Consider the following 27,019-nt stretch of genomic DNA (forward strand, 5'->3'; position numbering starts at 1 on the left):
AAATCCAGTGAACGTTTGTCTGCCTTCTTGGTGGCACTCTTGCTTTGTCTCTTCATGCTTCTGGCTTCTCTGCCATTACCCTGTCCTGCTTCTGATCACGGTCTCTGAACTTTCCTTCAGGGCTCTGACACCTCTCTTCCTGAGGGCACGCCCGCATTCCACAGCTGCCTGTTTCCACTCACAGCCATTCTCGTGCTTGGTCCTGGGCCGTGTGTCATGCTTGGGATCAACTAAGAAACAGGCGTTGGGTCTCCCCAATAAAACCTACATTCTGGGTGTCGCTCCTGAACTTCAGTCTGAATATCCGACTGCTTGTTGGACAACTCCACCTGGGAGCACTAGAGAAACCTCCACTCCGCCTGTTCAAAGTGGGATTCATGGTCAGGACAAGCACTGGGCCTCAGGTATCATTGATTCTCCGGCACCTACCCTATAGCAGGCACTCCATAACTGTCTGTTGGCTGAGTGAGAATCTTACTCGGAAGACAGGGTGGGGTGGAAACCTTTGAAAACTCCAAGAGAAGGTAAAAGTTCCGAAGTGATGCGAGGAATATAGCTTGGAGTGTTTATCAGGCACGGTGCTTCCGATGGACTCAACAAGCCAGGTCTCTGAAGATGAATGCTTGGCGGTAGACATTGTTCTCTAGCACCACCTAGTGGATATTCTGAGTTGCACTGTAATAGTACCTGCCAAGCATTTTACATAAATTACCTCGTTTAATATCCACAACAAGATAAGTATTATCCCCCCTCCCCCCATTTTACAGGTTAGCAAATGAAACCTTGGAGATTTTAAGGAACTTGCCTGAGTTCGCACCACTACGTCTCCGACACCAAGACTTTGCCACTCCGCTATAGAGTTTTGCATGTCTTTTTCTATTCGTTGTATTCAGCTGTTGTTATTTTAGCTCATCTGTCACAGAACATGAGGAGTCAATTTATGGGGCTCCGAGACTGTGTAAGAGACATTCCAGCAAAAATTAGTTATACCAGCAGTGCTAATAACAACAAACACAAAGCACGTGCTACGTACAGGCAGTGTTCCAGTTCTTCCATACATCATCTAGTTTCATTCTTACAACTAGTCCATAAAGAAATACTCTTATTATCTCTGTTTTAGTTTCCCAAGGAGAGCAGCTGGTAGTGCTGAAGCCTGAATTCAACCAGGTAGCCTGGCTCCAGAGACAGGCTCTTATCTCCTATCAGAGCAAACAACACTGGGGAGATGGTCAAAGGATCGAAGGTGCCTTGACAGAGTTTCTCTCATTTGATTTTCGTGATAATTTATTTACACGTTTGGTCCACATCTGACTACCGTCATCAGCGCCTGGTGTGGGACCTTTCCCATAGCAGAATTTCAAGCACCACTTATCGAATGAATGATCTGTATTATATGATATTGGATGATGATGGCTTCGTGTGTCCATCACCCCAAATGGCTTATTTTCCCTTTGCTTTTTTAAAAAACTTAAAAAAAATTCCAGTGTAGTTAACATACAGTGTTATATTAGTTTCAGGTGTACAAGATAGTGATTCAACACTTCCATACATCACCTAGTACTTATCACAAGTGCACTCCTTAACCCCCATCTCCCATTCCCCCCATCCTTCTTCCCATCTCCCCTCTGGTAACCATTGTTAGTTCTCTAGAGTTAAGGGTTGTCTCCCCTTTTTCTGTTTGCTCCTTTGTTTCTTAAATTCCACATATGAATGAAATCATATGGTATTTGTCTTTCTCTGATATGTTTTACTTTGCGTTATACTCTGTGGCTCCATCCATGTCAGTACAAATGGCAAGGTCTCAATTATGTTTTGTATGACACATCTTCTTTACCCATTCATTAGTCGATGAACACTTGGGTTGCTTCCATATCTTGGCTATTGTAAATAATGCTGCTATAAACATAGGGGTGCATGTATCCCTTTGAATTAGTGTTTTTGTATTCTTTGGGTAAATACCCAGTAGTGAGATTGCTGGATTGTAGGGTTGTTCTATTTTTCACTTTTTGAGGAAACTCCACACTGTTCTCCACAATGGCTTGCACCAACAGTGCAAGAAGTTTCCTTTTTCTCCACATCCTCGTCAATGCCTGTTGTTTTTTGTGTTGTTGGTTTTAACCGTTCTGACAGGTATGAGGGGATATCTCCTTGTGATTTTGATTTGCATGTCCCTGATGGTAAGTGATGATGAGCATCTTTTCATGTGTCTTCTGGCCATCTGTATGTCTTCTTTGGAAAAATGTCTGTTCATGTCTTCTGCCCATTTATAAGTTATTTGTTTTCCATGGTGTTGAGTTTTATAAGTTCTTTATGTATTTTGGATACTAACCCCTTATCAGATGCATCATTTGCAAACATCTTCTCCCATTACGTAGGTTGCCTTTGAGTTTTGTTGATTGTTTCCTTTGCTGTGCAGAAGCTTTTCATTAATATAGTCCCAATAGTTTATTTTTTGCTTTTATTTCCCTTGCCTCAGAAGACATGTCTAGAAAAACGTTGTTCCAGCCAATGTCACAGAAGTCACCTCCTGGTTCTCTTCTAGGATTTTGATGGTTTCAGATCTCACATTTAGGTCTTTAATTAATCCATTTTGAATTTATACTTGTGTATGGTGTAAGAAAGTGGCCCAGTTTCTTTCTTTTGCATATAGCTGTCCAGTTTTCCCAATACCACTGTTGAAGAGACTTTTCCCACTGGATATTTTTTCCTGCTTTGTAAAAGATTAACTGACCATATGGTTGTGGGTAATCATTTCTGGTTTTTTTTTTTTATATTCTGTTCTATTGATCTATGTGTCCATATAACTATGTCACCAGGACAATACTGTTTTGACCACTACAGCTTTGCAATGTAAGTTGACGTCCAAAATTATGATGCCTCTAGCTTTGTTTGTTTTTTCAAGATAGCTTTGGCTATTTGGGGTCTTTTGTGGTTCCATACAAATTTTAGGATTATTTGTTCCATTTCTGTGAAAAATACTGTTGGTATTTCGTAGGGAATGCATGAAATGTGTAGATTGCTTTGGGTAGTATTGACATTTTAACAATATTTATTCTTCCAATCCATGAGCATGGAATTTCTTTCCACTTCTTTGCCTCGTCTTGAATTTCTTTCATCAGTTATAGTTTTCTGAGTATAGGTCTTTCACCTCTTTAGTTAGGTTTATTCTTAAGTATCTTATTAATTTTGGTGCAATTGTAAATGGGATTGCTTTCTTAATTTCTCTTACTGCTGCTTCATCATTGGTGTATAGAAACGCAACAGATTTCTGTACATTGATTTTGTATACCACAACCTTACTGAATTCATTTAGCAGTTCTAGTAGTTTTGGGGTGGAGTCTTTCAGGTTTTCTCTATATAGTATCATGTCATTTCACAAAGAGTGAAAGTTTTACTTCTTTACTTATTTGGATGCCTTGTGTTTCTTTTTGTTGTCTAATTGCTATGTCTAGGATTTCCACTTCTATGTTGAACAGAAGTGGTGAGAGTGGACATCCCTGTCTTGGAAAAGCTCTCAGTTTTTCCCCATTAAGGATGATTTTAGCTGTGGGTTTTCCACACATGGCCTTTATTATGTTGAGAAATGTTCCCTCTAAGCCTACTTTGTTGAGAATTTGTATCATGAATGGATGTTGTACTTTGTCAAATGCCTTTTCTGTATCTATTGAAATGATCCTATGGTTCTCATCCTGTCTCTTATTGATGTGATGTATCATGTTGACTGATTTGTGAATACTGAACCTTCCCTGCAACCCAGGAATAAATTCCATTTGGTCATGGCAAATGATTTTTATAATGTATAAAACGTAATACAAAATGGATTTGGTTTGCTAGTAATTTCTTGAGAATTTTTGCATCTATGTTCATCAGAGATATTGACCTGTAGTTCTCTTTTTTTGTGTGTGTGGTGTCTTTATCTCATTTTGGTATCAGGATAATGCTGTCTCCATAGAATGAATTTGGAAGTTTTCCTTTCTCTTCTATTTTCTGAAGTAGTTTGAGAAGAACAGGTATTAACTCTTCTTTAAATGTTTGGTAAAATTTGCCTACGAAGCTATCTGGTCCAGGACTTTTGTTTGTTGGCAGTTTTTTGATTACTGATTCAATTTCTTTGCTAGTAATCAGTCTGTTCAAATTTCGTATTTCTTCTTGTTTCAATTTTAGTAAGTTATATGTTTCTGGGAATGTATCCATTTCTTGTAGGTTGTCCAATTTGTTGACATATAGCTTTTCATAATATTCTCTTATAATTGTTTATATTTCTGTGGTGTTGGTTGTTATTTCTCCTCTTTCATTGGTGACTTTATTTATTTGAGTCCTTTTCCTTTTTTTCTTGATAAGTCTGGTTAGGGCTTTATCAATTTTATTGATTTTGTTTTTCAAAGAACCAGCTCCTGGTTTCATTGATCTGTTCGATTGTTTTTTAAGTTACTGTATCATTTATTTCTGCTCTAATCTTTATTATTTCATTCCTTCTGCTGGTTTTAGGTTTTGTTTGTCCTTTTTCTAGCTCCTTTAGGTGTAAGGTTAGGTTGTTTATTTGGGATTTTTCTTGCTTCTTGGGGTAGGCCTCTATTGCTACGAACTTCCCTCTTAGAACTGCTTTTGCTGTGTTCCAAAGATTTTGAACTGTTGTTTCATTTTCATTTGTTCTCATGTATTTTTTTATTTATTTGTTTATTTCCTGGTTGACCCATTCATTGTTTAGTAGCATGTTATTTAACCTCCACATATTTGTATTATAGACTCTAAGTCTAAAGTTCTTTCTTGGCCAGCAAGAAAGTGGGGCAGAGGATTAAAATGCAAGATATGACTAATGTCCGGGAAAAAGCAAGAGCCCCAAATAAGGGTCTTTGCCCCATTTTTATTAGGACCAGAAGGCTTACAGACATGGTGATGGACGTGCACAAAGAGACAATGAAATTGTGAATATTAACTCATGGACGTCAGGGAAAGGGGGTCATGAAGATATTCAGGGTTAGGGGTTTGGGTTAATGCAAAACAAAATCCTGGCGCTGGGCAGCTGAGCAGAAAGTTGTTCACGGTGTACATAAGGTAAGACCTCTTTTTATCTTAGCTAGCCTAGGGAATTAGACAGATAGGACATGGGACCTCAGGGTTAACAAGGCACCTTTCTTTTGTTAATCATCTCCACTCTGGGCTGCTTCACTCACAGCACAGTGCAGTGGTCTATAGCCCCTATTTACCTGTTTACCTAACTTGGTCCTTCCCTCCTGTGAAAGCAGCCTTCTGTTGTAGTACTAAATTGGGGGGTGCTTCTGCCCTGAATCTTGCTTACCTCATATACCCTTGTATTGGGGCCTTTGCCCCCCTCTCTATTCTGGAGGCTTTGCCCCTCCTTCTCTATTCTGGGGGCCCTGACCCCTCCCTACTTTATTCTGGGGGGTCTTACCTTGTTTACCCAAGCTTGGGTGAGAGCACCCTATGGCTTTGTAACTCTTTATGCCTTGTTAACCCATTGGTTCAAGCCCAGGGAATTTCTAAGCTTATTCCCCACATATTTGTGGTCTTTCCAAATTTTTTCTTGTGGTTGACTTCTCGTTTCACAACATTGTGGTCAGAAAAGATGCGTGGTATGATTTTGGTCCTTTTTAATTTGTTAAGGCTTATTTTGTGGCCTAATAAGCAATCTATTCTGGAGAATATTCCATGTGCACTTGACAAGAAGGTGCACTCTGCTGTTTTAGGAAGGAATGTTTTTAAATTTTTTTTTTTTTCAATGTTTTTTATTTTTATTTTTGGGACAGAGAGACACAGAGCATGAACGGGGGAGGGGCAGAGAGAGAGGGAGACACAGAATTGGAAACAGGCTCCAGGCTCCGAGCTGTCAGCACAGAGCCCGACGCGGGGCTCGAACTCACAGATGCGAGATCGTGACCTGGCTGAAGTCGGCCGCTTAACCGACTGCGCCACCCAGGCGCCCCTAGGAAGGAATGTTTTGAATATATCTGTTAAATCCATCTGGTCTAATGTGTCATTCAAAGCCATTGTTTCCTTGTTTATTTTCTCTTCAGATGATCTGTCTGTTGATGTGATTAGGGTGTTAAAGTCCCCTATTATTATTGTATGATTGTCAGTTGGTTCTTTTATGTTTGTTATTAATTGCTTTATGTATTTGGGTGCTTCCATGTCAAGTGCATAAATATTTACAACAGGTGTACCTTCTTCTTGGAGTTTCCCCTTTATTAATACATAGAGCTTTTTCTTTGTCTCATTCCAGTCTTTATTTTAAAGTCCACTTGTCTGATGTAAGTATTGGTACTCTGGATTCCTTTGACAGCCATTTGTATGATAAATGTTTCTTCATCCATTCACTTTCAATCTGTAGGTGTTTTTAGGTCTAAAATGAGTGTCTTGTAGACAACATATAGATAGTTCTTGTTGCTGTTGTTTTTATCCATTCTGTCACCCTATGTCTTTTGATTAGAGAATTTATTTATTCCATTTGCATTCAAAGTAATTATAGATAGATATGTATTTATTGCCATTTTATTACTTGTTTTGTGGTTGTTTCTGAAGATTTTCTCTGATTCTTTCTTGTCTTTCATGGTTTAGTGGTTTTCTTTAGTTATATATTTGGATTTATTTCTTTTTCTTATTTGCATATTTATTAGTGATTTTGATATATGGTTACGATTAGGTTTGTATATAAACTCTCCCACACATAGTATTCTTTATTAAGTTGATAGCCATTTAAATTTGAACCCATCTTTTCTCCTCTCATCCCAATGTTTTAGGTATATGGTGTCATATTTTCCAAACTTTTATTTTGTGAGTTCCTTGACTGATATTTTACAAAAATGTTTTTTACTGCTTTTGTGTTTCCTACCTTCATACTGTCATTTTCTGTCTTTCCTTTCCATTCAAAGAGTCCCCTTTAATATTTCTTGCAGGACTTTTTTAAGTGGTCACGAACTCCTTCAGTTTTTGTTTGTCTGGGAAACTCATTATCTCTCCTTCTATTCTGAATGATAGCTCTGCTGGATAGAGTATTCTTGGTTGCAGATTTTTCCCATTCAACACTTTGAATATATCATGCCATACCCTCCTGGCTTGGAAAGTTTCTGCTGAAAAATCCCCTGATAGCCTTATGGGGTTTCCCTTGTATGTAAGTGACTTATTTTGTCTTGCTGCTTTAAAAATGTTTTCTTTATCACTATATTAACCATTGTAATGATAATATGTCTTGGTGTGGATCTGCTTTTGTTGATTTTGTTGGGGGCTCTCTGTGCCTCCGGGATCCTGATACCTGTTTCCTTCCCTAGATTAGGGAAGGTTTCAGCTATTATTTCTTCAAATAAATTTTCTGCCCCCTTTTTTCTCTCTTCTTCTGGGACTCCTACAAGGTACATGTTATTACATTTGATGGAATCACTGAGTTCCCTAAGTCCATTCCCATTTTGCATAACTCTTTTTTCTCTCTTTTATTCAGCTTGAGTACTTTCAATTACTCTGTTTTCCAAGTCATTAATTCATTCCTCTGCTTCTTCCAGCCTGTTGTTCATTTCATCCAGCATGTTTCTCATTTTGTTTATTGAGTCCTTTATCTCTGCTATGTTATTTCTTATCCCTATGTTGAGTCTCACTCATGTCTTCCACTCTTTTATCAAGTCCAATGAGTATATTTATGATCATTACTTTAAATTCTCTGTCAGGCATGCTATCAATAACAATTTCACCTTGATCTCTGACTGTGGTCTTGTCTTGTTCTTTCATTTAGAAAAAATTCCTCTGTCTTCTCATTTTATCTAAGTCCCTGTGTGTATTTCTGTATGCTAGGAAAGTCAGTTACTTCTCCTGTTCTTGAGGGTAATAGCCTTTTTATGATGAAGAATTCCCAGGTTGGGAGACATGATGGTGGCAGGAATTTCAGCCAGTCTTCTGGGGGAGGGGGCCTGCCATGCTGGGACAGAAGCAAGAGAGACTGGGAATGGTGGTTCCACCGGAGCATGAGAGAGGGGTTTCACATAAGCAAGTTAGGTAGTGAGTGTCTGTGTTGCATTGGTTCCCGTAGGTGGCCCTGTGTTTATGCTGAGGGGCAAGGGAAGGAAATGGTGTTTGACAGTTCCTTTGTTCCTGGAGGGGGTCTCTCTATGAATGCTGCCTCTCTGAGACACACTCTGAGAAGAGAAAATAACTTCACCCCATGTGCTCCAGGTACTATTTCCAGATTGCTGTTTCCATGCTATATGTCCACAGGCTGTTTGCCCTGCCTTCTTTCCAAGAACAGCTCCAATGCCTCTAGCTTTCCCTAAGCCAAACCTGCTCACCTATAAATTCCAGGCTTTAAGACCCAGTGGTTGCAAGAACTCATGAAATTTGGCCCTCTTGCTTTCCAAGGCAATTGATATGGGGATTTTGTCTTCCCCATGTGGGTTTCCCTGGTGCTAGTCTCTCTCTCTCACCTTTCTTTGTGACTGTGGTTCTCTCCCCACCATGGTAGTCATGATCTATTTCTCTCCCAAACTGTCTTTCTGCACTTCTTACCTTCTTTGATGTGGTCTCTTCTCTACCTTTAGTCATGGAGTTTGTTCTGCCCATCTTCAGGTAAATTTCTGGGGTATTTAGGATGATTGGATAGTTATCTAGTTGTATTCATGGGATGGGGTAAACCTGGGCCCTCCTACTTGTTGCTATCTTCCCTCAATCTCACTTATTTTCCCTTTAATAAGAACTTTCTGGATTCAGAATTCCTTAATCCAAACAAATTATTCATTAAGATATTCATAAAAATACTCACTGAACTTGAGAAAAGAGTGGAAGATATGAGTGAGACTCTTAACACAAGGATAAGAAATAACATAGCAGAGATAAAGGACTCAATAAACAAAATGAGAAACATGCTGGATGAAATGGACAGCAGGCTGGAAGAAGCAGAGGAATGAATTAATGACTTGGAAAAGTCATTAATCGAAAGTAATCAAAAGTACTCAAGCTGAACAAAAGAGAGAAAAAAGAGTTATGCAAAATGGGAATGGACTTAGGGAACTCAGTGATTCCATCAAATGTAATAACATGCACATTGTAGGAGTCCCAGAAGAAGAGAGAAAAAAGGGGGCAGAAAATTTAGTAGATGAAATAATAGCTGAAACCTTCCCTAATCTAGGGAAGGAAACAGGTATCAGGATCCCGGAGTCACAGAGAGCCCCCAACAAAATCAACAAAAGCAGATCCACACCAAGACATATTATCATTACAATGGTTAATATAGTGATAAAACATTTTTAAAGCAGCAAGACAAAATAAGTCACTTACATACAAGGGAAACCCCATAAGGCTATCAGGGGATTTTTCAGCAGAAACTTGGGGAAGGTGCTTTTCAGTACCTGGGGATATTCTCAATCCTACCCATGGTAACCTACTTTTAAAATTTATGTTGAACACAGGTGCAATGTAACATCACTGCTTAGCTTCTGTCTCAGCCACTGAACTTAGTCTGGGGAGGCTTATGGGCCCAGTTCTTCTGTTAAATTATTTGGTTCAGGCTACTTGGTTTTGATTTGACATCCATGCCATATACATCACAGGGTTAAGATTTTATGCAAATAGCTTGGTCCCCTCCTGAGTGCCCAATGGCTACAAGCTATGGGCAATGTTTCATTTGTGACCTCTGGATAATTCTTTTCTGTCATACTTACATTTGCTTTTATATTATAGGTGTCCACGAAACAAGGCAAGTATCCACTTTTTCAAAACTTGGTGTGGAAGAAAAACCTAGAAGAGAAAAAGAGTATCTTTGGTGGAAATTTTCCTTTATAATAGAGTTAATGTATAAGATCTTAAATGAAAAAACCTCCCCTAGATATTTGGTCAACTGTGATGTGCTGAAACACAACTTTGGGTGTAAATTTTAACTTTTTGCTCTGAAAACTTTTCAAAAGCATGCGCTTAAAAAGATCAATGCTTTCATTCTCATATTGGCTAATTTAGCATTGTGTTGAGATCTTTTAAAGAGCTTAAAATTCAAAGGGGATTTTGGCTTTTCAATAGTAAATATTCTTCACCCATAAGTATGAGACAAGAGAAGAATGTTGCTCTGGACTGAATTGTCTCCCTCCCTATCCCTCAATTTTGTCAATTGAAACCCTAACCCTCAATGTGACTGTATTCAGAGTTGGGGCCTTTGGAAATTAGAGTTGCATGAGGTCATGAGGGTATAGCCCTTGGTGTTGGGGTTAGTATCCTTATAGGAAGAAGAAGAAGGTGGCGGGGGGCATCTGGGTGGCTCTTTCAGTTAAGCGTCCAACTTTGGCTCAGGTTACGATCTCACAGTTTGTGGGTTCGAGCCCCACATCAGGCTCTGTGCCGGCAGTGCGGAGCCTGCTTGGGATTCTCAATCTCTCCCTCTTTCTCTGCTCCTCCCCTGCTCTCTGTCTCTTTCCAAAATAAACTTTAAGAAAAGGAAAAAAAAAGAAGAGGAAGAAGGAGAGATTGCTTTCTTTCTGCCATTTGAGGACACACTGAGAAGGTGACCCTCTGCAGGCTCAAGAAGAATGCTCTCGCCAGGCACTGGATCAACCAGGGCCTTGATCTTGAACTTCCCAAGCACCAGAACTCTGAGAAACAAATGTCTGTTGTTTAAGCCACTTAGTCTATGGCATTTTGTTATAGCAGCCTAAGCAGACTAATACAAATATGATTAAGAAGAACCTTGTTGGTTGGTTTTCTTTTCCTTTTTTCCTTTTTTATTTTTTAGAGTGAGAGAGCAGGGTGGGAAGGGCAGAGAGATAGAAAGAGAGAGAGAATCTTAAGCAGGCTCCACAGTCGGTGCAGAGTTCAATCCCACGATCTTGGGATCATGACCTGAGCACAACTCAAGAGTCAGAAGATTGACCGACCAAGCCCCCAGGCGCCCCTACCTAGTGGTTTTAAACACATGGGAGGAACATCACATTTTGGATTTTTGAAAGACAGTAGGATTTTTTTCCCCTTGTGTTCTTATGGTAAGGCAAGATGTTTGCATTTCTACTGAGCCTTAGTTTAGTGCAACAGGAACCCCTCATCGTCCCTGTGCAAATGGCAAATTGTACTCTGTCAGTAAGGCTGGACATATGACAAGGCAACAAAAAAGTAAGCAGCACAAGGTCAGAACTGCTTTTGCTCATCCCTGAACCTCCAGTGCCCAGAACAGAATTGTAGTACTCAGAACAATTTGCTGAATGAATTGGGGCGGGGTGAAGGAATGAAATCCAGTGGGATGTCCTTAGGTCAGGCAGGCTCTTGCTCTTCCATAGAGTAACCAAGGGCAAGGTGATGAATTTCATTCAGCTTCAACTTCCTCCTCAAAATGGGCATCATAACACCAACATGGCAAGGTTGTTGCAAAGATTCAAGACAGTAAATACAAAGTGCTTAGCATAAGTCCTGATGCTCATGAGACCCTCAGTTCTATTGCAGCTCTTGTTTCAAGCAAAGAATAGTTGGAGCTGCCCTTTGATGGAAGGGGCGGGGTTTGACCATGACTCAGAAGAAATAAAGATGATACACAGAGAGGTGGAAAGATAAGGTGCTATGTATATACGATACAGTATAATTTGTATATAGTATGGTCCCAGTAATAGCGTTGAAAACAACCCTATTGGGGCACCTGGGTGGCTCAGTTGGCGAAGCATCTGACTCTTGGTTTCGGCTCAGGTCATGATCTCAGGGTGCAGGGGATTGAACCCCACGTCAGGCTCTGTGCTGACAGTGTGGAGCCTGCTTGGGATTCTTTCTCTCTGCCTCTCCCCCACTTGTGCTCTCTCTCTTTCTCTCTCAAAATAAATAAACATTAAAACAAAACAAAACAAAACCCAACCACTGTGGGCCTGCCACGCCCAGAAGCACACCATTTCTGAGTGCACAAGCACGATGTTAGTAGTCGCTCCCCTCCGGCTAAAGGATGGATAAAATAAGAGTGTGACTGGAGGTCTTCAGTCCTATCCGCTATCATATTATTTATATATGCAAAAATGAGCACGGCCTACTTTTGTACAACAATGTTAAAAGAACAGCTTGTAGAAGGATGAGGTGGCATTCAACTAGATAGGAATGGAGAGGGGATTCCAAGGGAGAGACCTAAGTTAGAGGTCCGCCGCATAATTTGTTAATTTACATTAGCAAGAGTGATCTCTCTCGAGCACGCAAATCGGCAATGCTTCCCAGATTCCCACTCCTTTCCTCTCAACATCAGTTCAAGAGAGTTTCCCAAACTCCCCTTTTCTGGACTTGAAATTTAAGTAGGTATAAATCTTATATCCTGAGAGATCTCACTGGATTTTGACCCTCACCTCAAATACTTGTTTATAAAACAGAGACAAGTCAATGGCTTGAATATATGGTTCCCTTCTCTCCTTGCTCACCTGCCCCCCCCACCCCCGCCTCTCCCCTTGGCCATTTAATCCAAGGGGTGGAAGAAAAGAACACAGCGTCCTTTATCATGGGTGTTATGGGCAGGACACAAAAAGCACGATATCCTCGGTCCAGTCAAGAGACACTGCAATTTGCCAACATAGTTCTTTCAGACGTGCAGAGATCACCGCGTGTGACTCTACCAACACTTATCTCCAAACCTCGGCAATGCTAACTCATTCACCCTTAAAGCTTGCAAGAAACTTGGGTAGAGCCACACAGCAATGAACTCCAGGTCTGATCGGCATTAAAGAGGGATAGAACCCAGATCTCGTAATGGTTGGTAAAAAATGTCCTCTCTTTTCCCCTTCTTGCCCACTGCTCTAATGCTGAAGAGGGACAATGTCACATTCTGCTGCCCAAGCCTAATGCTTTTACCATCATTTAATGTTTTTTTTTCCCCCTTTGTGTTTTCAAGGCTGTGTATTCCGTGAAAATATTCCCCTGGTAATGATCCGTCATCGTTAGTAATAATAACATGTAACATTAGTCAGAGCTGCTCTCTGGCAGGGATAGGGTTGCAGAGTCCTGGTCTGGTAGTATTGCATCAAGAATACGATGCGAATGTAATGCTATTTCTGGAATATATACATCTCCAGGGACCCAGGAGGTGCACAGAGGGTACAAGAACTTATTTTATTGGAATGTCAATCTGTTTCATTTTTTATCACACTTGGCGTTTCTCTGAGCTAATTTCCGCCACAAAATGCGGAGCTGTGATTTATGGGGACGGAGGCTCTCCTGAGCTTCGGGTCGCACAGCTCACATGACTGGGCCGGAGCCTGACTCGCCTGCTGGGGCTTGGTGTGTTAGGTTTGGCCTCGAAGCCGCAAACATTCGCATGACGTGGAAAGCAAATGTTTTTGGTCTTTCAGAAGAGGTGTAAATCCTCGGTCAGATCTGGTTTCCCTGGGAAGTGTTCATTTGGGTAAGTTTTCTGGTAGCTCCCTCTCCCTAACTGAGCCAGTTACTTTCACAGAGGGCAGTTGCCTGTGCACTTGTTTCATTTTTGTGAATGTTTCTTCATTTATTTTGAGAGAGAGAGAGCATGCAAGTGGGGTGGGGAGGGGCAGAGGGAGAGAGAGAGGGTCCCAAGCAGGCTACCTGTTCGGCGCAGAGCCCCATGCGAGGCTCGATCCCACGGCTGTGAGCTCAGGACCTGAGCCGAAATCAAGAATCAGATGCTTAACCGACTTGAACCACCCAGGTCTCCTACCTGTCACCATTTAAAATGCAATTTCTGAAAAATAAAATGATGGGTTTCGGAGATGACTCATCAGTGAGAGAACGGGTACATGGCAGGTGTCTGGGACAGTGGCTCTCACCTTCCCTGTGTCCTCTCCATGCCCCCAGCAGCCAGACCTTTCCCACTTCCAAAGGACCTCCTCCAGAACAGACTCGATGTCACATATCTGCCCCCTACTTAAAAAAAATTTTTTTTAATGTTTATTTATTTTTGAGAGAGAGACAGAGACAGAGCGTGAGCAGGGGAGGGCAGAGAGAGAGAGGGGGAGACACAGACCTGAAGCAGGCTCCAGGCTCTGAGCTGTCAGCACAGAGCCCGATGCGGGGCTCGAACTCACAAACCGCGAGATCATGACCTGAGCTGAAGTTGGACACGTAACCAACTGAGCCACCCAGGCACCCCTGCCTGCTACCTTTTTTTAAAGAACAGCAATAATTGTCCCTCCAGCCTCCCTCTCTGCATTACTCTCTTCTCTGAGAAGATGTCCGTGCTAGGAGTCACCATGGACGAAATGTATCGCAAACATTTGTTCTGTGAAAGCTCTTTGCAACTTGCAATCTTGGTTGATGCTCACTGGTGATGGTTGCCTTCATTCCCTGCGTTAAAGGTGGGGAAATTGAGGCTTGTACCTTGCTCATGCTCAAATGGCTAACAAGAGGCCACAATGTTCTGCTTGCTGAGCTCTGTCTGCTTCCAAAGGGTGTGCTTTTAACCTGGAGCTCAGATGTCCCACAAAACTGGTGTGGACACCCTTCATTTGTCAAGACACTCATGAGAGGAAAAGCAGATCCGTTCATTAAACGTAGGACCAGGAACAAGGACACTTACTTAGCATCCAGTCCTGGCTCCAGGAGAATGAGTATAATAATGATATTTTTATTACAGCTAGTAGTAATCGGGTGCTTACTGTGCTCCCAGGCGCTGTTTAAGTGCTTTGCAGGGATTACCACACGCATTTACACAGCAGCCCGTGAGGTATGTGTTGGTGCCAGCCTCCTTCCCCAGATCAGGAAACTGAAGCGCAGATTTGGTAAGGTACTTTCCCAAGGTCAAGGGCAACACCCAGCAGCAAGTCACTGCCAACGTCTCTTTTCCCTCATTTTTTCCTAAGAAGAGGTTTCGCTAATTTCTCAAAGGCCGTTCAGCTCTTTTGAATATACTGACTTGTCCTTTGCTTCGTTTTATATATATATATATATATATATATATATATATATATATCAGATATATATATGTATATCAAACGGTTGTTTCCTCTCCTAAATTAATATGTCTTTTCATATTGTTTGCATTGAGAGACACTTTATAAGATCACCGAGGCCAGGGCATCTCACTGCCCTGGCACACTGAAAGCGGGTAGATGTAGGTAATAGGAACTTGTTATGAGAAATGGGTAGGCATAGATATGAATAGCAAGGGAAGTAAAGACGGCCCGAATTTCAAGTTCATCCCTGGTATCTACTTGTTTATTTTTTTTTTTTTAATTTTTTTTCAACGTTTTTTATTTATTTTTGGGACAGAGAGAGACAGAGCATGAACGGGGGAGGGGCAGAGAGAGAGGGAGACACAGAATCGGAAACAGGCTCCAGGCTCCGAGCCATCAGCCCAGAGCCTGACGCGGGGCTCGAACTCACGGACCGCGAGATCGTGACCTGGCTGAAGTCGGACGCTTAACCGACTGCGCCACCCAGGCGCCCCTCTACTTGTTTATTTTAATTAAGGCTGCTAATACATATTGTAATTTGAAGGATCACATTTGAGTTTTCTTTTTTCTTTTCTTTTTCTTTTTTTTTTTTTTACTCTTGCCATCGGAGGAAGAAGATACGCAGAAAGTAAAATGGAAAAAAAAAAAAAAAAAAAAGACCAGGAGAGAAGAGAAGAGGAAACAGGAACAAGGGTGTGACTTTTTTGTTTTTTAATTTCTTTTCGTTTTCTCCTTTTAGTTTTGCTTTTGGGGGGTGGGTATGAAGAAAGGGGTTGAAAAAAAGATGCCAAGTGAAAGAGAAGGATGCAGCAATTGATCTGAGATTGTCAACAGGGTGATGCCTCCAGGCACCGGCTGCAGAGGGAAGCGTGGTGCACGTGGGGGGTCGGGTGCCGGCAGCCTGGCCCAGGTGGTGCCGGCCTCTGTGGCCAGCCTTGGCTTTGTGCAGCTTTGGTTTTGGTGTCACTGCCACTTCCCGTGCCATCCTGTTGGGTGAAAACTGAGTGCATGCCGTTCCTCCACTTGTTTTCTTATTTGTTTGTTGCGTTTCTGTTTTCTCTACTCTATGTCTGTAAACACTGGTGGAAGGGAAAAAGAAAACGGAAACAAGACCTAGAGGGTTTTTTCTCTGGACACATGCAAAATCGCCCTCTTGGTCAATCTTCAACCATAGTCAACAAAGTATTTATTTCATGTTCATCAAGATTTTTAATAATGTACCCTGATGTGTAATGTGCTTTATTATTATTATTATTGGTCTTATGTGTGCATCCTTTAGACTTCCTGGAATTTTTTGAAGTCTGGGATTTCACTGTGTTGAGAACTCTTTCAACTTAGGATGTTTTGATTGATTTTCACAATCCCCAAATTTTCTCTCTAGAATCATTATTTGAGGAGTTCTTTGGAATATTTTACCAAATTTCTGATTTCCCAGTGACTATTTTTAACAGGGGCGGGAGGAGAAAGACAGATAATAGTGAATATACCTACTAACTCTAATGGTTTGCATAGGTTAATATTCTGGTCATTGATAAAACTGAAAGGAGTTTAAATAGAAATTAAATGATGGGTGGTTGGTTAGACAGTCATTGAGTTGATCTGACAAACTTCACTGGTGTTGGAGTTTGTGTTTACCCCCATTTGCCTATTAAAAATGGCAGACTTTAGTCATAGGAGGGCCACCATACCAGCTTGACCAATTTTTTTCCCCTTAAGTCCCAGCTCCTATATTTGCCATCTGGTTGACCCAGGGCTAGTATTAAATGCCAGTCACGCCAGAGAGCTGTCAATGCAGTGAAAGCAGCCCTAGCATGGCTTCCCCATGGAACTAATGGCCCCACAGGTGCTGTTGCAATTGGTGTGTCTAGGGCATAGGAGCTCATTAATGAAAATTATCCTGTAAGTGGCTCAACTACAATGGACTGTGAGCCCTTGCCTGAAGGCTTAAAGAGCTTTCAATTCCTTTCAAAGTTTTTTCAGGATGCTCTTTTGTGCATGCTCCTCCTATTAAACTGACACAATGGTGTTTTTGCAGCTACAGGCCCTCAGGAGATGGCTGAGCCACCCACACAGCAGGCACTCGCTTGCACTCATCCTTGGCAACCCATTTGGGTCCGGGTGGTGGTGGCGGGGAGGCTATTCTTTCCTTAACAGGAAGAGAGTAGACTAGGTACTCTCTAATAGATAGATAAGATGCAATTTTTAACAGCATTTAGTGAAGATTTGGGGATAATGTAAGAGAAATAAATGGAGAGGGTACGTAAGAATTGCTACTACAACCTCTGCTCTCAGGATCCAGGGCTGTCTCTGTGGGGATCCCGCCCCCCCCCCCCCCCCCCCCCCCCCGCCTGGCTCCTTGTCTGCTTCTGTGGGGCAGCAGCCGACCATGACCACCCTTGAGAGGGTTCTGAGCATGTGTAATGGATGTCACGGGCACCACCCACATCACTGTCTAGGCATGAAGCATCCATTCTCTCTGCCGCTGGAAGGTCGGCTGCCAATTGAGTGCTTCTCCAGTCCTTGCCCCAGAGCATACTTTTTGCACTCTCCTCTGCATCAGAATTACCTGGAGGCTTGTTAAACCACAGGTTGCTGGGCTGCATTCCCAGAGTTGCAGAGTCAGAAAGTCTGGGGTGGGACCCAAGAATTTATATTTCCAGAAAGTTCCCAGATGATGTTGATGCTGCTAGTGTAGGGACCACAGACCAGCTGGCACTGAAAAGAGCTAGCTTGCCCAAGGTTCTGCCCTTCCCTGGGGCACCCCACATCCAATGAGTGGGTCAGGCAGGGGTAATACAGCCTGATCCCTTCTCCACAATTCAGAACCACTTTGAAGGACATCCCTTCTGGCTCCAGCATGGGTTACAAGATCAGCTTGTTATGCCCAGAATTCGTGATCTCCAAAGACCACCAGAGAGCTGAGTCCGATGTAAAAGCAAAAGAGCCTTTATTCGAGCTAGCTTGAGCTCAATCTCCTACCTGCACTGATGCAGCGGTGAGATACCGGGGAGAGAGAGCGAGTTTCAAAAGGACAAAGGTTTTATTGGGGCCTAGGAGCAGTTGGTGAGGTAATGGCTGTGGCCTCAGCTGATTGGCTGGGGAAGGGTCTGAGTCCTGTTAGGCAGGTGAGCGGGAGGTTACTCAAGGGGAGGAGGCTTGGTCAAGGTGAAGGACACGGAACAAGATGGAGTTGGCTGGCGTAAGCCAGCCCTTTCAAGCTGAGGTCTTCATTGTGATGGTTTCAAGTCCACTTCTCCCTCTGCTCATCCTGCTCCCTTTATACTGTCATGGGTGCTGATGTGAGAGCCCTTCTTGATAAACTACCTGCGTGCCAATCTGCATGTCAGAGTTGGCCTGCAGAGTGGGGTGGAGGACCAGCTTGCCACAGTATAGCTGCACCTTGAGAACCAGGCCCTTGGAGACAGACAGATTTTCTTCCCCACCATCAATGTAAGGCCCTTCACCCAAACCATAACTTCTGTGCCAGGATTGGCTTCTCGGAGTGACTGACAGTGGGATGGATTGTCTTCTCTTTGGCCTTCAAAAGGCAATTTCTAGAGAACATGGAACTTCAACATGATTTCATCCTAGGATGTTAAGTCTTAAGTAACACAGAGAAGAGGGCATTGGTAGGCCAATCCAAGACATATTTATAGTCTTCCTTCTAAAGAAGAGGAAGTAGAGGACACTGTTCCTATTGGTGTTTCTGCATTCAGCTACTTTGCATGTCTCCTGAGAACAATTAACCGGAACTACAAGAATAAGCAGCACTCCAAGTTTATACAAAAACCAATAAAATTTCTTCCTTCATCCCCAAATCAAGAAATTCTTGAAGGTTCATAAAACTAAGGCAATCCCAGGACATCAGAGCAAAGATATTTTGGTCTGTTAGTTAGTCTGAGATACATATGTGTAGTTTGTCTGTTAATGTTGTTAGTCTGAAAATACATATGTGGAGATTTTGAGTTATTAATATTTTGGGTTTGATTGATCTAGATTAAACAGCAACAACAACAAAGATCTTGGGTTCAGTCTCCAAAAGGGCACCCCATTACATTGTGTTTGCTGTGAAGATGTTGACTGTAATCTCATTACGAAGGGTTCTTGGGTAAGGAGCTCACTGGAAAATTTCCTCTGACAGCTTATTATTATGAATAGCTGTGTGTCCTTGGAGCAGCTGCTCTGTTCTCATTTCATGAACTTTCCAGATTGAAGAGCTCTGAGGGATATAATCAAAAACACACTTCTAGGGATGAAATTGGTTGGGAAAAAACAGATAAGACCATGGACCCCTAAGGCTAATTTGGGGTCAGGCAGGTTGGATATGGTTGGACAGGGAAAGCCTGCAGGAGTGAGTGAAGAAGGCTTGGCAATTGGAGAATTCCAATCCTTCTAATCCTCTTGGGTGTAAATGAAGGGTCTATGAAGTGGCAGGGACAATGTCCTCCCAGAGGAAGATGCGCCCTGGGAGCAGGGTGGGGTTCCCAATCACGAGGGTACTTTAGAACAGGTCAGTGTGGGGGCGCCTGGGTGGCTCAGTCGGTTAAGCATCCGACTTCAGCTCAGGTCACGATCTCGTGGTCCATGAGTTCGAGCCCCACGTCGGGATCTGGGCTGATGGCTCAGAGCCTGGAGCCTGCTTCCGATTCTGTGTCTCCCTCTCTCTCTGCCCCTCCCCTGTTCATGCTCTGTCTCTCTCTGTCCCAAAAATAAATAAACGTTAAAAAAAATTTTTAAATAAATAAAAAAAAGAAAAGAACAGGTCAGTGTGGATCAAGGTGAAGGTCACACATAGAACCCAGTAGCCCTGGAGGAAATTGTTTAGGACAGCATGTCTTCCAAGCCTCATGCTCTCTTTAAAGAAGAATGAGATTCTCAACTTCTTAATATCTGCCTTGCTGTATCACTGATGATCCAGACAGCCTCATTTATAACCTCCCATCCTGGCACACTAGCCTCTCTGGGCACTCAGGGTTAGGCGATGATGGGGGACACATGTCTCTTACTGACCCTGTGACTTTTTCAGACAACTCCCACTCACCCTAATCAGGGAGGATAGTGGGCTTTCAGAGTATCCCCCACCCACACTCACCACATTTTCAAGGCTTACAGACCTCAGACACTGGGGAGGGCTCTTAAGAGGAAAGTGGGTCCCAATAGACACCTCTCATTCTCTAGAAGTCTCCTGAGCAGACCTGATAAAAGGGAAATTGATTAGAATTGAACCTGGGCCATTCATCTCCAGGGCAAGGATTGAGGAGCATGGGAGACCCTGGATGTTTTCAGATCAAACTCAACCGGATGCACAGATGGTTATCTATGTGTACTATTTGAAGGCCCCGGGAAAAATCAATGCCTCACATTTTCTCACTCCAACAAACTGGTGTGTAATCTCTTTCCATTGTGAAGGCCCAGAAACAGTATGGCATAACGATTAAGGATGAAGTTTCTAACTCAGGAAGCCTGTGTTTGATTTTTACTTTACCACTAAGCCTGTGTGACCTTGGACAAATTACTTAACTTCTCTGTGCCCCAATGTATTCATCTGAATATGGGATTCATAGTTATACCTATGTTTGGTAGAGATAACGCTATGTGTGCACCAAAACCCACCAAAACTTCCTATTCTTTCCTCTAGAGCACACAGGAAACTTTATCTCCTAGTCTACTTAGAAATGGGCAGGGCCAGGAGGTGGAGTACAGGTCACTTTGAGTTGACCAAATGAACAGCTCCTTTCTAATTCTCTGCCCCTCTAATTCTCTGCTCCAGCCACTAAAGAGATAGTGAGATTATAAGAACACACTGGATCACTGAGTCTCCACATGAAGGGCAGTTGATCTGATGTGTTGCCTGGATATGAAGAGGATCTTGTGCGAAAAAGAAATGAGTTCTTTTTATATTAAACCACTGAAATTGGGGGTTACTCGTCACTGCAGCAGGGACTACTCTATACCGACTAATACATTACCTCGCAGTGTTATTGTTCAGTCTGCTCTCTGCTTTCGTGGCATGCTGCCTCTCCTTCTATTTTGGAATTTGCTTTACTGCCATAACACCTTTAGATGTCCAGCTCCCCCACCAGGCTGTGAGTTGCTGGAGGATAGAAACTATACATGACTACTCAGGTAGCTCCCTTCAGTCTGGCAGGAAGCCTGGTGTAAATGTAAGCTCAAAAAAACGTTTGCTGATTGGATAAACAAAAGTCTTGCTCCCATAAAAGGGACATTAAAGCTTTTGTCCTGAATATCTGAATAGGAAATGAGTCCGTCTGTCCTTCCTTCTCCCTTATTCCCCTCTCGTTCTCTTTACACACTATGAGTGTCTCTTATGTGTCAGGCACTGTATTAGATTTGGGAGACAGGTAGTCAAAGACCTGGTGTCTACTTTTCAGAAGCTGATAGTCTAGTGGGGAAGACAAACAAGCAAACAGACAATGAAATAAGATGTGGCCCAAAGCAGGCAGGGCACTGTAGGAGCAGGTGGGGAAGGACACACAATATCCAGGTTGAAGGAGCTGAGGTGTCCAAGCAGGGTTGATGATGAAGCGAAACCAAGCAGGGGCTCAAGGGGTGAAGTACAGGTAGCCCCATGAGAAAAGCACGATCCGCTATTCCAGCCAAGGGAAACAGCATGTAAAAAAGGCACAAGGGAAAAGTAAAGGGTATTTTTGAGACTGCAAATGTTTGGAAATCGTTGTAACGCTGATGTAAGAGAGCGGCAAAGAGTAAAGCTGGAAAGTTGCTCTCGAGTAGCTTCTGTTGTCATGGTAGGGAGTTGGGCTTTTATCCCATAGATGAAGATTCTCAGCAGGTAAAGTGCCTTACCTTATCTGTGTGTCAGAAAGTTTCTTTGTCAACAGAGTGGAGGAGACTAGTCATGAGGCAGTCACAAGAGTGCAGTCGGTGGGGGGGGGGGGGGGGGGGGCGGGGGACCGAAGCAGAGGTGTGGGAATGAGAAGAGAAGCATTGATTTGAGGGATGTCAGGGGAGGGGGTTCACCTATCATGGAGAATATAGAGGGAAAGGTGGAATCTTAGTTGACTGCCAGGATTCTCACTGCGATAGTTGGGTAGTTACTGGCACCATGACTGATGTAGGAAACACAGAGGCCCAGTGGATGTAGATGTGTGGTCTCTGTGTATTTGGGGCTGTGTTATTAAGAGTTAAGTTTCAGGGTTTTAACAAGAAATCCAGGGAAACATGAAGACATGAGGGAACTGGAGATGTGGGCTATGCGCTACAGGGAGGGGTGGGGGGACAGTGGGGAGAAGCCTCAAAGGTGAGCAGCACCCACTGCTTAGAGTTGGCCGTGTTCTCATGGGTATCCCTTGCAACCGGAAGTTCTGTTCTTTTTAAAAACTGTGCCCTTCCTGGGAGTGCCTTCCCTAAATCTCCATAAAGAAGTCCCATTTTATAAATCCATTATTTTGGAGAGCTTGTCTGCCAAATGCATTTTAGAGTGAATACCAGTTGCTTTTTTCTTCTTAATCCAACAGCAGGGAAGAAGAAATGAAGTTGTGTTCATTATTTTTTCCAGTCAGTGGCTTTTCACACACTTGTGAAAACCTCACATCGTGGAAAAACTTTTCCAGACAGGGACAATGAACTAAAATCAAACACTCTGAATACGCTGACCAACCTGAGATTTTTATTTTAGCTCTTAAGAGGAAGATTATAAATATTAAAGTTAATATTTAGCTTCCAGAATTGAAAGAACTCCACCATAAATTTTTATGTGTGTGAATAACCACCCCATTTATTTGTTTCTAGCCCTGGGTTTTACTAGGAGGGTTTTAAGCCACCATATGCCTTTTGCTCTGGGTGAAAGGGAATATGTCAAATTCAGAACACACATGACACGTGGATTGCTTTTACTGTGAGTGATTATTGTCTGGTTACACATATTTATTAGACCTCATATATAGCTTCACTGCTAGCACTTGACTGTGACTTAAGAGACCTTGGTAACTTTTGTTCCTCCTGCTATTGATTTGAGCCTCAAGTTAATGCTCAGCTCAACACTTGACATGGTTTGCTTTTCTTCTCTTTCCTTTTTGTCCCTCTTGCCCCAGCCACTAATAAGCTCACGTCTTTGACCTTCTGTTCAATCCCCCTGAAATGATTTTGAAAAAGTACGTATCTGCTGACCCACTTTTGAGTTGCCATTTAAACTATTTCATCAAAAAATGTAAGTACTTATAAGAGATGTAAATCTCCAGCCTATTATACACATGGGCATTGAAAAATAAGCCCAAGGGGCGCCTGGGTGGCGCAGTCGGTGAAGCGTCCGACTTCAGCCAGGTCACGATCTCGCGGTCCGTGAGTTCGAGCCCCGCGTCGGGCTCTGGGCTGATGGCTCGGAGCCTGGAGCCTGTTTCCGATTCTGTGTCTCCCTCTCTCTCTGCCCCTCCCCCGTTCATGCTCTGTCTCTCTCTGTCCCAAAAATAAATAAAAAACGTTGAAAAAAAAAATTAAAAAAAAAAATTCATCCCAGGGGCGCCTGGGTGGCTCAGTCGGTTAAGCGTCCGACTTCAGCCAGGTCACGATCTCGCGGTCCGTGAGTTCGAGCCCCGCGTCAGGCTCTGGGCTGATGGCTCAGAGCCTGGAGCCTGTTTCCGGTTCTGTGTCTCCCTCTCTCTCTGCCCCTCTCCCGTTCATGCTCTGTCTCTCTCTGTCCCCAAAATAAATAAAAAACGTTGAAAAAAAAAAATTAAAAAAAAAAATTCATCCCAGGGGCACCTGGGTGGCTCAGTCGGTTAAGCGTCCGACTTCAGCCAGGTCACGATCTCGCGGTCCGTGAGTTCGAGCCCCGCGTCGGGCTCTGGGCTGATGGCTCGGAGCCTGGAGCCTGTTTCCGATTCTGTGTCTCCCTCTCTCTCTGCCCCTCCCCCGTTCATGCTCTGTCTCTCTCTGTCCCAAAAATAAAATAAAAAATGTTGAAAAAAAAAATTAAAAAAAAAAAAAAAAAAAAAAAAAGAAAAATAAGCCCATGATAGTTCTCTTAAAAATAAATCTAGTAGAATCTGAACATACCGCTGTTTGATATTTAATAGCATTCATTAAAAAATATGTGATTCAGTTCTTTAGGAGTTGGAAATTTTATTATTAAAATTATTTTTAATAAATAAAAAAGTATTATTTAAATTATTATTTTAAAAATATTTCATATTTTATCTCATTGTCTTCCCCAAATATTACCCTAGTGTATTTTTTGCTGGGAATTTTCTAACTGATAACTCTCTCATATATGACAGATATATATGAAATATATATATCATATAAATATATGAACATAAAATGAAAGTCTAAAAATACTTTTCTTCCTTTCTTCAATTTCTACAATTTCCTTTCTTCATTAGCTATCAAATAGCTATTGTTCATTAGCAGTTTATGAAAACAATGTATATTTTATAATTATTAAGCTAATTACAAATAATTATATAATTATAATAATATATTATACATTATGATTATAAATGAACTTTTAAAAACTTGGAAGGTAAACATACGTTGGAGCCACATCTCCTTTTTTTTTACTTTTCGGAGAGATAAAGAGAGAACACAAGCAAGGGAGAGGGGCAAAGGGAGAGAGAGAGAGAGAGAATCTCAGGCAGACTGTATGCTCAGCTTGGAGCCCGATGCGGGGTTTGATCCCAAGACCCTGGGATCATGACCTGAGCCAAAGTCAAGAATTGGATGCTCAGCCGACTGAGCCACCCAGGTGCCCTGGAACCACACCTCTTAACGAGATAGGTGGGAAGGGAATGGGTTTGCTCCCGGGCTGCACAGATCCAGTTCTGAGATTCTTGCCCTGAAGAACTGTCATCCCACAGCCAGTAGGTAGCGTCTCTTTTGCCATTATTCTTCCAGGAAAAGCTCTCTTGAAGGCATAGTTTCAAACAGTTTGGGATGTGCGGAACATTCGGGTTTGGTGAACCTGGGAAGCTCTTTCCTAAAAAAGAATTTACAAAGGCATTTTCTATTGAACGATCATATGTACACAGTGACTCTCTGTGATTATTTGCTGAATGAACACTTATTTTGCATCAGTTACCCCAACAGAGCTCTGGATTCAGCACTGGGGCAGGGGCAGGGGCAGGGATGAAGATGGGTCCCGAGGATTCTAGCCTCACTCTGGTCTCAGTGCAGCAAAGGTATTTGCTGGATGAGTTGACCGGGGAAATTATACGAGTTTAACCTGGCATATTCTAAATTGTGTTAGTTTATGCCAATCTGCCACCAATTCATTTCAAAAGAAAAGACAGGCAAAGTAATAAGTGTGAAATGTGTACAATACAGTGATCCAACATTTCTATACATTATTTATTGCTCATCAAGATAAGTGTATCCTTAATCCTCTTTATCTATTTCGCCTATTCCGCCCCCCCCCCAACCCCTTCCTTCTGGCAACCACGAGTTTATTCTCTGTATTCAAGAGTGTGGCTTTTGTTTATCTCTTTCTTTCTGTTTGCTCGTTTGGTTTCTTAAATTGCACATGAGTGAAATCATATGGTATTTGTCTTTCTCTGACTGACTTGCTTCATTTAGCATAATACCCTCTAATTCCATCCATGTTGTTGTAAATGGTAGGATCTCCTTCTTTTTTATGGCTTAGTAATATTCCAGTGTGTGTGTGTGTGTGTGTGCGTGTATGCCACATCTTCTTTATCCATTCATCATCTTTCGATGGACATTTGGGTTCCTTCCATACCTTGGCTATTGTGAATACTACCACAATAAACATAGGGGTGCATGTATCTTTTTGAATTAGTGTTTTGGTTTTCTTTGGGTAAATACCCAGTAGTGGAATTAGTGGGTCATGTGGTAATTTTATTTTTCATTTTTTGAGGAACCTCCATGCTATTTTACAGAGGGGCTGCACCAGCTTGCATTCCCACCAATAGTGCATGAGGGTTCCTTTTTCTCCACATGCTCACCAACACTTGATATTTCTTGTGTTTTTTATCTTAGCCCTTCTGACAGAGGTAACGCGGTATCTCATTGTGCCTTTGATTTGCCAAATGCGAAATTATTAACATATTATTTACTTAGGCTATTATCTAAGGCCACTGGCTCATAGTCAAATAAAGAATCATTTTGGGGGCGCCTGGGTGGCTCGGTCGTTTAAGCGTCTGACTTTGGCTCAGGTCATGATCTCATGGTTTGTGGGTTCGAGCCCCGTGTTGGGCTCTGTGCTGGCAGCTCAGAGCCTGGAGCCTGCTTCGGATTCTGTGTCTCCCTCTCTCTCTGTCCCTCCGCTGCTCACTCTATGTCTCTCTTTCAAAATAAATAAATGTTTAAAAAAATTTAGAAAAAGAATCATTTCATATATATTACAAATCATAAAAAAGATTATGTATACACTGTATAGACTGGATATGTTAATAGCTTTTAAAAGCTACCCTGTCAGTTCTTTTTCAGTCTCTTAGGTTAAAAGAAAAAAACAAAAAAAATCCTGCCTTTCTCTCCCTTTGTAATTAGGACGGTTTTTGTTTTTTATCCTGAGAATCTCATTGGCCTTGAGAGGGTTAACAATAACTACGTGCCTGCCAAATATGAACCATTTGCATTTGCTGTGGGGGCACTAAAAAGGTGGGATGTATGAGCCAAGTTGCAATTTTCTAGTCAAAACAAGGTTGTAAGGTCTGAAAGGCGAACCTTGCTATCACTGTTGCCTTTCTACCCTTCAGAGTGAAAAAGCATTTTTCCAGCAGCTCTCTCTCTATTACTCAAGTTCGCTCACCATAATCATGAATTAACAGAACGTGGTTTCAAGGCCAATTGATCCGTCATCTAGGTTTTGGCATGAAAGCCTCTTTTCTTTCACTTCCTGGCAGAATCAAAGAGCTGGAAAGGATGCAGAGAGAGTGGAGGAGGGTGAGAGAGCAAGAGAGAGAGAGAAAGACAGCGAGAGACAGAGAGAGGGATGGTGGTGGCGTAAGACCTAAGTTGGGAATGTCAGTGTTTTCAACTAATGTACACATTTGGCTGCTGCTGTATTATATTTTCTCCCACTGGGAAAAATTATCTTGAGGTAGAATTGTGTGGTTTGGCACATCTGATTTGTTACAAGTCTGAAATTAAATGTACCCAATGTGTTCAGTTCCAAACTGGAATCCCCCGAAACGTTGAAGTATAGGAACGCCAAGTAGCTTGTA

This window comes from Neofelis nebulosa, chromosome 8 (genome assembly GCF_028018385.1).
Source record: "Neofelis nebulosa isolate mNeoNeb1 chromosome 8, mNeoNeb1.pri, whole genome shotgun sequence".
NCBI classification, from domain to species: Eukaryota; Metazoa; Chordata; class Mammalia; order Carnivora; family Felidae; genus Neofelis; species Neofelis nebulosa.